Raw genomic sequence first — 12557 nt, 5'->3', positions numbered from 1 at the left:
GGGAACTTTTCAAAAGGCTTGTTAAAGTCCACGGAGACTACATCAATTGCGCTACCCTCATTGATCCTGCTTGTCAACTCCTCGAAAAATTCAATCAGGTTCGTCAGACACGACCTCCCCTTAACAAATCCATGCTGACTGTCCTTGATTCGTCCGTGCCTTTCGAAGGGACAGTTTATCCTGTCCCTCAGAATTGATTGCAATAATTCGAAATGGAGTCTTTCTCCTGCTTGCTGTTATGACAGATAAGGCGGTGAACAATGCTCAGGCCCGGCAAGCTCAGTTGGACAGAGCACGAGGTTCTTCATCGTGGGTTCGAGCCCTTCGTTGGGTGAGTAACATTTTAAACTTTTATGATGCTTTCACTGGCCAACAGTACAGAAATGATGCAGAATGCAACATGAAATCGGTCGTCAGGATGGCCGAGCGGTCTAAGGCGCTGCGTTCAGGTCGCAGTCTCTTCTGGAGGCGTGGGTTCGAGTCCCACTTCTGACATTTGTTATCTTTACCATTGCGTGGAAATATTTTATTTGTGGATTGGGCTGCAGCTGATTTTACTGCCAAGTCGATTTGCTCCTCGCACAAAAGCAACTGGCTTTGTCATGCAAATGTGACTTGAGAAGTTTCCAACGGTGAAATGTTTGACATGTTAATGACCTGGACAAAGAAATAGAACAGCAGTGGGAAACATTTAAAACGGTGATCAATAGAGTCCAGAAGAAATATCTCCCACTAAAAAGCAAGAACAAACAAGCCAGAAATGACACACCAGGGATGAATAAAGAAATAAGGGTAAAATTGAAACGAAAGAAAAAGGCCCACACTGGACAATAAAGGAGATAGGGGAATGTGAAAAGAATGGGAAAGAAGTCGAAAGAACTATTAGAAAGGCAAAAAGGAATATCAAAAAAAGCAAAGTATTCTGGACACATCAACAGCCAAAGAAAGTTTAGGATAGGAATAGGGCCACTAAGGGATACACACGACAAACTCACAGGCAATGACAGCGAAATGGCAGAAATATTAAATAATCACTTTGCTTCAGTATTTACCAGGGAGACTAATATTGTGGGCATGACAGTAGAAGAAGAGATCAAAAAATATGTAAATACATTTAAGATCGAAAGGGGGGAGATAATTGATAAACTAATCAAACTTAGAGAGGAAATTTCCTGCCAGGAGCCGAACCAGAGTTTCAAACCGCTCAGCCACGCTAATTTCCGTATTACTGTTCAGGAGCTCATTTCACAGGGACACGATTACTGCGCTCCATTTAGGGAGGCTCAGTGAAAGGCGGAAATTGATCTATTAATCGAATCATAGAATAAGACAGCGCCATACGGATGCCATTCGGCCCATCGTGCCTGTGCCAGCTCTCTGAAAGAGCTGTCCAGTTAGTCCCACTCGCCTGCTGTTTCCCCATAGCCCTGCAAAAGTTTCCATTCAAGCGTTTACCCAATTCCCTTTTGAAAACTGTGAGTTAAGAAAAACAATATTGAAAGGGGTGCTGGGGTCTCTGCAGCGTCGATGTAGAGTGTGTGATGATTGAAGTTATCAAGATGGTTGCTTTACACATGGTATGTTGTGCAATCATCCTGAAATATCTTCAATATCCAATACAAGTTGAATTGCAAACCTGATGGACAAACACTGGAAAACAAGTCACGAGTGAACGCAAATCATCTGGGACCCGTTTTCAGCTTCACGGCACTTTAAATAAAGTGAAATAACTTTGCATTGAAAATATTTGGAACTTGCATCTGTGCCTTTATGTGTTCCATTTCTTAAAGTTGCTGGTGTCTGATGATGTACACGCCTCTGCTCCCTCCATTGAACAAGAAAGGAGGTGTTTGACGATGACGGGACCTGTTGCTTGTGAGCTCATCCTTTACATTGAGTGGGTTCGCGTTTTTTAAACGGCGTCAGCTTTAGCCCAGCGGTGAACTTCACAACAAACAAGTTCGACACCGTCTCACCGCGGGCACTGACTGACATGTTTATTGTTATTTCTTTCAGACCAAAATGAATAGTGACCGTGATTTTAAATTTGCACTAAGTGATTTTTAGATAGTCGCCTTTAAATGTTTCAAAGGCGACTTAATTTATGATAGTCCGGCCATTTCACCAGCCGTGTTGAAAACAAAACATGTCTCTGCTTTTCGCGTCTTTTTTCGAAAGGCAAAAAATATATTTCCCGTGGCCTCTGAAGGATGGACAAGTACATTACAGAAAGCAGAAGCAAGTTCACCGAGCTTAAATCGTCTGACCACGTTAAAGGCAATGTATACAGATATATATGCAAGTCGTTGTTGTCTGTTTCTGTGGTTCTCTTTCTTCTGTGCGTCCATCTGCAGGTCGATTTTGAATCAATACCAGTGTTCGTGTCAGTTTGTTGCATGAAATAAATGAGGGTATCAGGCTCTCCCCTCCCTGCCACTGGGTCGGTACTGAGTCAGGTTTTCGGCCAAACACCTGTTTCTTTTCTGTGAAAAAGCAATTAAAACCTTCATTCGGGAATTATCCAGTCTCATGTGAGCGGTGAAAGAAACAGTGACCCCGATGTGATGTGAACACGCAGACTTTTGATCTGGAGTCAGACCTTTGCGCCTCGCACTCTGAAGACAGGATCCAGGATGTTATTATACACATGAATGTTTCTCAAACACCGTTTCATTTATCCCACCTTGGTTGAATAGATAGGACTTACCAAATTTCCACCAGGTCCCACCGGGTGTGGGACAGAATTGGAAGCAGCCTTCACCCCCAATATCACGGGTCTTTCATCGCCTCCTCTCAGCGGGCTGCAAGTTGTGGACTTTGTTCACATTTAATCAGCAGTGTGAATCGTTAAATATTTACTAATTTTTAATGGGAACAAGGTTTCCGCCCGGTTTCGAACTGGGGACCTTTCGCGTGTTCGGCGAACGTGATAACCACGACACGACGGAAACCTGAAGCTTGCAGTCCCGTGTTCGGGACATAACGCCTCAGCCAAGCTGATTTCACAGGGATACATTCACTGCGCTGTATTTCGGAAGGCTGCAGAGAAGGATCGGTGGAGATGGTCAGGCAGGGAATCCCAGAGCATCGCGCCGAAACAAACATTTCACTGTTTTTCATGTGCCTGATATCCGACCGCAGTTTGAACTGTAGCGAATCAGACATGCTCAGATGACATTGTTCACAGAGTGTTTTCTTGTCGCCAAATCACACATTCGAAAACTTGAAATGAGATTAAGAGGTCGGAGCCATTTAAAGTGCTCCCAGTTACTGCAGATCAGGAATTAAAACCTGGCACCGGCTTCAGGACTATCAGAATGAGGCAATGAATCCGAAAGTGGGAAGAAAAAGGTGCAACTTTCGTTTCTGGCTGGGCTCAAACCACCAAAGCTTTTGATTAACAACCGAACGCGCTAACCGATTGCGCCACAGAGACCACACAATGCATGTGTTTGCAAGATACACTAAAGCAGCGTGTCACCTAGCTAAAGTTACAAGTTGCAGCCACAGAAATGCAATTGACAACTATCAGTGTTACTTTTCCAGAAACAAAGGATGGGACATTGTTTGTGGAAACATGGAAACGGTCTGGTCTCGCTCACAGCATCGATATCACCGCCAACCAGCTCTCCTGCAACCGGCGCGCCCACCGGTGCTGTGTCTGTTACTCAGTAGCACTGTGGGAGAACCTTCACCACACTGACTGCAGCGGTTCAAGGAGGCGGCTCACCACCACCTTCTCAAGGGCAATTCGGGATGGGCAATAAATGCCGGACTCGCCAGCGACGCCCACATCCCATGAACAAATAAAGAAAAAGTATTCTGAGCGTCCTGACGCTGATGCCAGGTTTTGATCCCTGATCTGCAGGAACTACGGAGCGCTTGAAATGGCTCCGACCTCTTAATTTCATCCACAACATCAGAGTAACTGTTCCAGGGGGACATGCCGACTCAGCTGCGTCTTGGCCGCCTGTCTGGTCAGTCTTTTATTCGGCTCCAATTCCGTTTCCCAAAGCGTATCTATATATTCACAAAGCTGTTTGTCATTTCGGTTCCTTTCGATTTGTCCAGCTCCCGACTGGCAATAATTTGCAAACCTGGTTGCAAACCTCCGCCTTGCATCGTGTCCAGGGATGGGTTATGTGGAGAGACTGGACAATCTGGGATTGTTCTCCTTCGAGCAAAATAAGGTTAAGGGGAGATTTAATAGAGGTATTCAAAATTATGAGGGGATTTTGATAGAATGGATGGGGAGAAGCTGTTTCCATTGGCAGGAGGGTCGATAACCAAAGGACACAGCCTGCATTTGTCGAGCGCCTTTAACGTAGTAAAACGTCACAAGGTGCTTCACGGGAGCGTTATTAAACAAAATTTGACACTCAGCCACATCAGGAGATATGGGGACAGGTGACCAAAAGCTTAGTCGAAGAGGTAGGTTTTAAGGTATGTGTTAAAGGAGAGAGAGGCGGAGAGGTTTAAGGAGGCATTTCCAGAGCTTAGGGCCGAGGCAGCTGAAAGCACAGGCGCCAATGGTGGAGCGATTAAAATCGGGGATGCGCAAGAGGCCAGAACTGGTATTTTTTTACTTGTTCATGGGATGTGGGCGTCGCTGGCGAGGTCGGCATTTATTGCCCATCCCTAATTGCCCTTGAGAAGGTGGTGGTGAGCTGCCTGCTGGAACCGCTGCAGTTCGTGTGGTGAAGGTTCTCCCACAGTGCTGTTAGGAAGGGAGTTCCAGGATTTTGACCCAGCGACGATGAAGGAACGGCCGATGTATGTTTGATGCAGTATTCCCCAGTGATTGGGAATAGTTCATTGCACAAAAATAATTCAGGTCTGCGTGTCACTTAATGTTTTTTTTTAATCACCATTAATACATTCTGTTGCACACTGAAGGAAATGCTAACTTGTTTGCCAAGTGACAATTAAAACGTTAATAAATCTTTGTGCTGTGCATGTCATGAACTTTTATCCCTTCCCATTTTACATACTGTATTTTAGGAGTCTGCTTAAAAATCTTTAATGCTTATTATACCAGGAATCTGGTGCAGCCGCTGTTAAATTTAAAAGGGTTTGTAGCCCCTTTCACGCTTGAAGAAGCTCGACCCTGGAGGTTTGTGGGGAGCATGTCCCAACAAAATGCTTCCCCCCGAGGTCAAATCGGGGATTTTCTGCGTGTAACCAGTGAACATGATAACCGCTCCACTACGGAAACGACAAACTTTTCGGTCTCAGGGCTGAAGGAAGTGTCTGGGGAAAACATGAACTGCTAACTCTCTTTACACTGACTCTTTTCACGAACATTTCATCGATCGAAATTATACAATCACAGGGAAAAAATGTCAGTCATTAAACTCCTGAATAAGCCCCAAAATCTATCAATCTCAGTTTTCAAATTTTCAATTGACCCCCAGCCTCAACAGTTTTTTGGTGGAGAGAGTTCCAGATTTCCACTCCCATTTGTGTGAAGAAGTGCTTCCTGACATCACCCCTGAATGGACCAGCTCTAATTTTAAGGTTACGCCCCCTTGTTCTGGACTCTCCCCACCAGAGGAAATAGTCTCTATCTGCCCTGACAAATCCTTTAAGCATCTTAAACACCTCAATTAGATCACTCCTTAATATTCTATACTCAAGGCAATGCAAATCTAGTCCATGCAACCTGTCCTCATAATTGCTGATCAACGATAGCCACCAAAAAGGGTTTTCCGATGGCTGGCTCTTGAGTGCACTGGTCTTTATCAGTGGGCTCGTTGGTCAAGGGGTATGATTTTCGCTTTGGCGGTTGTTAGTCCAAATATGTGAGAGGTCCCGGATTTGAACGAATTTACTTTTGATCTCGAACTTCCAAAGACAGAAAACTAACCAAATCACCCCACATGAGTGAAACAATTCCTATGTTTCATGCTATTACCTAACACAACTGCCCAACTTGGTTCTGATGAAAGGTCATTGACCTGAAACATTAACTCTGTTTCTCTCTCCACAGATGCTGCCTGACCTGCTGAGGGTTTCCAGCATTTTCCATGTTATCAGAGTATCACTTCCCTCATCACCTAACTACACTCCTCCACTAGATGTCGCCTTGTGGTGCAAACAGGCTCCTTCCGCAAGCCAGGTGTTCTGCTTTAGGCATTAATTATAACTATAAATTTTGAACTTGTTTGTTAAAACATATGGCCTTGCCCATTGACCAGAGAGCAGAATGGTGTTTATCTCTCCCCAGTACAGCCCTTTCCCGCTGCATCAGCTTGGAATGATACGTAGCAATCATACAGATGTCACACCTCTCCTGCTTCCCTGTGAAGCTGGTAAGACGAATAGCACACAATGCTGTCTGACACACATATACACCAGCTCTGAATGATTTAAATGCCTTGTTATGATTGTCAGGTAATTGTTTATATCAAAAGGATAATTAAACTTACGAGTATTATGATATCAGTTACAATCCAAGAGCTTCTGGACTTCAGAATCTACTCGTCTCTATATTAAATATATGCATGCATATATAAAATGAAGCAAATCTGTCTTATGATTGTAGTTTCATTCTCCCAACAGAGATCTATACTTCCTTACTTAAGAGGCAAAAGCTAAAGTTTAATATTACTTCAATATAAAGACTAACTCTTTCCTTACAATACAGATACCCCAAACGAATATAACACCTCAAACTGATAGACATTCTCAAACCAAAACAGTAGCTCAAACTAATCCAGTACCCCAAAACAAATCAATAACTGAAATGTCAAAGTCCGATCAGGACAAGCAGGTTGACCTTGACAGGCGGCGATTCTGTTAAGAGGATATTAAACTGCAGGAGAAAGTCCCGTTGAGGAACTGCAGTTGTATTCAATTAATTTCGAGTCTTTTCTCAACATTGGAGCAGAGAAACACGTGGTACGTAATATCACCGCAGGGCCTTCCATGGTCGGCCTAATTCAGTACAACATCCCCAGCACATTTCGTCTCAAGCTCATCACTGGATTCCTTTCAAGGAACCTTTCCTGATTTGTTGCAGTTCAGTTTTGGGTTTGAATCGAGTTGTTTCTTCACCAGCATAGCTTTATTGGGGCGAGGGGGATTTGAGTTTGTACTGGGAAATTTGTAGCTGCCCATTTCTAATTGATCTTCAATTGACTCAATACATTTCAATTAAACTATCACAAAAAGACGGACTATTCCTGCACCCACTCCCCGCCCCCACCACCCCCCCATCCCCTACAATGTTCCAACTTACTCCACTTCTCCATCGCTACTTCTGCCAATCTATAACCCTGTCTCTATTTATAAATCTCTCTATCGTGCTCTCTTTCTACTAATTTTATGTTCCTTTATCTCTTTCAACTATATCCATTGTTATTTTCACCTTATTAAAAATCAATTTAAATCTCCTTCGGCCGATTCGTATGTATCGTTGTCTCTCCACTGCCTTTAATGTATCTATCTATCCATCTATCTCTCTATCCATCTATCTATCTATCTGTGTATCTCTCTATCCATCTATCTTTCCATCTATCTATCTATCCATCGATCTATCTATCCATCTCCCTATCTATATATATATATATATCTCTATCCATCTGTCACACAAACTGCTCTTCACTCTCTCACTGGGGAAGGAAGGGCCGCTGTCACTTCACACTGAGGAGCCGCTCTTCACACAACAAGATTCTGTCTAAGGCCATCGCCAATAGGCTCAAGTCTGCTCTGGATCTGGTGATCCACCCGGATCCGACCTGTACAGTACCCGGCAGGAAGATCTCTGATAGCCTTGTGCTGCTCAGGGATCAGCCTGGACCAGGAGGAGACCTGTGACGGAATATCCCACACGTACATGATGGACGTGCTCTCCAAAATATTTTTTCAGGAGGGAATCCGCAATTGGATCTGACTGCTCTACACAGACATCCGTAGCACAGTCCAAATCAACAGGCAGGAGTCACAAAGCTCTCTGATCAGACCTGGAGTCAGGCAGGTCTGTCCTCTCTCCGTGGCCTTGATCGTATGTTGCATCGAGCAGTTTGCTGCGTTCATCAGATAGGATGCAGATATCAGGGGGGTGACTGTCCTCGGCAGCGGATGGTCTCAGGTTATGGACGACGTCACCGACGTTTGCTCCAATCAGCAGTAAGTTCACTGTCCTCAGCACCACCGTGAGCTTCCCTCGAGGCTGCGGCTGGGAGGAGACCGTCGTCCATCTACTGGTGAGCTGCCCCTTGGTGCAGAAACTGTGGAGACAGATGCGTTTTATCTGTCCCGGTTCATCCCCAACACCTCAGTAACACAGGATGCTGTGCTCTATGGGCAGTTCCCCAGGACGCACAAAGGGACAAATATGAACTGCTGCTGGAAGACCATCAACTCGGTGAATGAGGCCCTTTGGTGCGCCCGAAACCTGCTGGTCTCCCAGCTGATGGAGCTGTCCGTGATCGAGTGTTGCCGACTGACACACTCCAAGGAACAGGAGTACACCATGAGAGATGTAATGAAGCGAGTTGTGACCTACGTAAAGGCTCTACAGGGAAAGGCCACCGGGTAAGGCCATTTCACCCTGTATTGTACAGAATGTACGAGAAGAATAAAATATTGGGGCACAATTACACAAATCACTAAAATTAGCGACACAGGTTAAAAGGGTAAATCAAACAAAGGGCTTAAATTCTAGAGGGTTAGAATTTATACACAGGGATACGATAGCCTATGTGCAGAACAGGAGGGTGAAATCCTGGTTCATCAGCCTCGACCAGGAGAAGGCCGTTGACAGAATATCCCACATGAACATAATGGACGTGCTCTCCAAAATGTAGTTTGAGGAGGGAATCCACGATTGGATCCGTGCGCTCCACACAGACATCTGCAGCGCAGTCCTGATCAATGGGTGGAAATCGGAGAGCGTTCCAATCAGATCTGGAGTCAGGCAAACTGATCTCTCTCCGTGGTCTTGTTCATGTCTTGTATCGATCCGTTTGCTGTGTCCATCAGGAAGAACGCAGGAATCGGGATGGGAGGGGGCGGGTGACGATCCCAGGCAGCGGAGACTCTCAGGTTAAGGCTTCCCTGTACATGGACGACGTCACCAACATTTGCTCCGATCAGAGGTCGTTTCACAGACTGATGGGCATCTGCGACCTTTTCCAGCTGGCCTCGGGGGCTAGAGTGAACCGAAATAAAACGAAGCCATGTTATTTGACAGGTGGGAGGCCCGGTCCCTTGTCCCCTTCACCGTCAGGTCCTACTACCTGAAGGTGCTGGGGATCTGGTTCGGGGGTCCCCTGACCTGCACCAAGAACTGGGAGGAGTGGGTCGCCAAGGCCAAACAGAAGATTGGTACTTTGGTGGGGCGCTTCCTCTCCATAACCGGCAGGAACCTGGTGATAAGGTGTGAGGTACTCGCGGTGTTTCTCCACATGGCCAGGGTCTGGCCCGTTCTGCGCCGATCCGCCGTCACAGTCACCCGAGCTATCTTCCACTTTACCTGAAGGCCCAAGGCAGAACATGTCCACAGGGACACAATGTACAAGACCCCAGATAAAGGGGGAAGTGTGTCCCCCACGCCGCTCTGATCCTGATGGAGACCTTTGTGTGTGGCTGCCTCGGGATATGTATTGACCCCCAGTACGCAAAAACCAAGTGTCACTACGTGCTGAGTTTCCAACTGTCCACCACACTGAAAAGATTGGGTCTGGCCACGCTGGCCGAGCAGATGCAGCACGTCCAATCCAGCTGGTCTGTAAACTCCCCCCACCTGTCAGATGGCGGCAAGTAGCCAACCGAGTGTCCCCAGTGATCCCGCAGTCAACCCAGAATGATGCCAGGGTGCAGCCAGGGTTACCAGCTTGCACCTAGTCATGCCAGAGTGGTGGTCTTTATCATCAGACCACCACCACCACCAACAACAACTTGTGTTTATAATATATAGATATATTACCTGTATATTTATGATGTATTTGTATATTTGGAAGTGTATTTGCACAGGGGCAGCACGGCTGCAGGTACGGCAGCCGGGCTTGGACCCAATGGAGGCCAGCGGGGAGTCCGTCCCGGACAAAATGGGGGCGAGCGCGACCAGCATTTTAAAAAAAGTCGCCGCTCACGCGGCTCCCATGCCGGACAAAATGAGGCCCGCGTCGCCACCACCTTGGACAAAATGGAGGCCAGCTTGGCTACCTCATTGGACAAAATGGAGGCCAACTTGGCCACCAACCTTGGACAAAATGGAGGACAGCCAGGCCAACATTTTAGTGACCCTCCAGCAGCACTGTGCTCCTCCAGTACTGACCCCCCGATGGTACTGCGCTCCCTCTGTAGTGACCCTCCGACAGCACTGTGCTCCTCCAGTACTGACCCCCCGATAGTACTGTGCTCTCTCAGTGGTGACCCTCCGACAGCACTGTGCTCCTTCAGTTCTGACCCCCCGATAGTACTGTGCTCTCTCAGTGGTGACCCTCCGACAGCACTGTGCTCCTTCAGTTCTGACCCCCCGACAGTACTGTGCTGCCTCAGTATTGACCCTCCAACAGTACTGCGCTCCTTCAGTGGTGACCCTCCGAGAGTACTGTGCTCTCTCAGTCGTGACCCTCCGACAGCACTGTGCTGCCTCAGTACTGACACTTCAACAGCACTGCTCTCCCTCTGTACTGACCCTCTGACAGTACTGCACTCCCTCAGTACTGTCACTCCGACAGTACTGCGCTCATTCAGTCGTGACCCTGCGACAGCACCGTGCACCCTCAGAAGTGATCCTCCGACAGCACTGTGTTCCCTCAGTGGTGACTCTCTGACAGTACTGTGCTCCCTCAGCAGTAATCCTCCGACAGCATTGCGCTCCCTTATTACTGACACTTCGACAGCACTGTGTTCCCTCAGTACTGACCCTCCGACATTACTGCGCTCCCTGAGTACTGACCAATGTATGGTAATTCTTCTGACAATAAAAAGCTACGTGGGAAAGTCAGTTGAGAGGAGGAGATAAAGAGTCCGCAAAGGAATATAGACAGATTAAGTGAGTGAGCAAAAGGTGGCAGTTGGAAAATAATGTGGGGAAATGTGACGTTATTCACTTTTGTAGGAAGAATAGAAAAACAGAATATTTTTTTAAATGATGAGAATCCATTAAATGTTGATGTTCAGAGAGATTATGGTGTCCTTGTCCACGAAACACAGGAAGTTAACATGCAGGTACAGCGAGCAATTAGGAAGGCAAATGGCATGTTGGCCTTCATTGCAAGGGGTTTGGAGTACATGAGTAAGGAAGTCTTGCTACAATTGTACAGAGCTTTTGTGCGACCACACCTGGACTACTGTGTACAGTTTTGATGTCCTCATCGAAGGAAGGATATATTAGCCTTGGAGGAGGTGCAACGAAGGTTAACTAGATTGATTCCTGTCGTGAGAAGGTTGTCCTCTGAGGAGAGATTGAGAAGAATGGGTCCACATTCTCCTTAGTTTAGAAGAGTGAGAGGTGATCTCATTGAAACGTATAAAATTCTTAAAGGGCTTGACAGGGTATATGTATATCTAAGTTTGCTGATGACACAAAGATTGGTGGCATTGTAAGCAGTGTCGATGAAAACATAAAATTACAAAGCGATATTGATAGATTAGGTGAATGGGCAAAATTGCGGCAAATGGAATTCAATGTGGACAAATGTGAGGTCATCCACTTTGGATCAAAAAAGGATAGAACAGGGTACTTTCTAAATGGTAAAAAGTTAAAAAATGTGGATGTCCAAAGGGACTTCGGGGTTCAGGTCCATAGATCATTGACGTGTCATGAACAGGTGCAGAAAATAATCAAGAAGGCTAATGGAATGCTGACCTTTATATCTAGAGGACTAGAGTACAAGGGGGCAGAAGTTATGCTGCAGCTATACAAAACCCTGGTTAGACCCCACCTGGAGCACTTTAAGCAGTTCTGGGAACCGCACCTTCGGAAGGACATATTGGCCTTGGAGGGAGTGCAGCGTGGGTTTACTAGAATGATACCCGGACGTCAAGGGTTAAGTTGCGAGGAGAGATTACACAAATTGGGGTTGTATTCTCTAGAGTTTAGAAGGTTAAGGGGTGATCTGTTCGAAGTTTATAAGATGTTAATGGGAACGGATAGGGTGGATAGAGAGAAACTATTTCCTCTGGTTGGGGATTCTAGGATTAGGGAGCACAGTCTAAAAATTAGAGCCAGACCTTTCAGGAGCGAGATTAGAAAACATTTCTACACACAAAGGGTGGTAGAAGTTTGGAACTCTCTTCTGCAAACGGCAATTGATACGAGCCCAATTGCTAAATTTAGATGTGAGATAGATAGCTTTTTGGCAACCAAAGGTATTAAGGGATATGGGCCAAAGGCAGGTACATGGAGCGAGATCACAGATCAGCCATGATCCTATCAAATGGTGGAGCAGGCACAAGGGGATGAATGGCCTACTCCTGTTCGTATGTTCCTATGTTTCCTATGGACAGAGGATGTTTCCCCTGGATAGAGAGTCTGGAACATAGTCTCAGGATAAGGGGTCCGCCATTAGGACTGAGATGTGGAGGAACTTCTTCACTCAGAA

The 12557-nt window shown here is 46.2% G+C and overlaps 1 non-coding gene across 1 annotated transcript; it reads left to right on the top strand.

Moving 5' to 3' along the window:
- The first annotated feature begins 412 nt into the window (after positions 1 to 412).
- trnal-cag (transfer RNA leucine (anticodon CAG)) lies at positions 413 to 495 on the top strand. Its single transcript has one exon. It is a non-coding gene; the product is annotated as a tRNA-Leu (tRNA).
- The last annotated feature ends 12062 nt before the right edge of the window (positions 496 to 12557 follow it).

The sequence above is a fragment of the Heptranchias perlo genome, unplaced genomic scaffold, assembly GCF_035084215.1.
Source record: "Heptranchias perlo isolate sHepPer1 unplaced genomic scaffold, sHepPer1.hap1 HAP1_SCAFFOLD_59, whole genome shotgun sequence".
Classification (NCBI taxonomy): domain Eukaryota; kingdom Metazoa; phylum Chordata; class Chondrichthyes; order Hexanchiformes; family Hexanchidae; genus Heptranchias; species Heptranchias perlo.
This window is presented reverse-complemented; position numbering and strand designations above follow the sequence as displayed.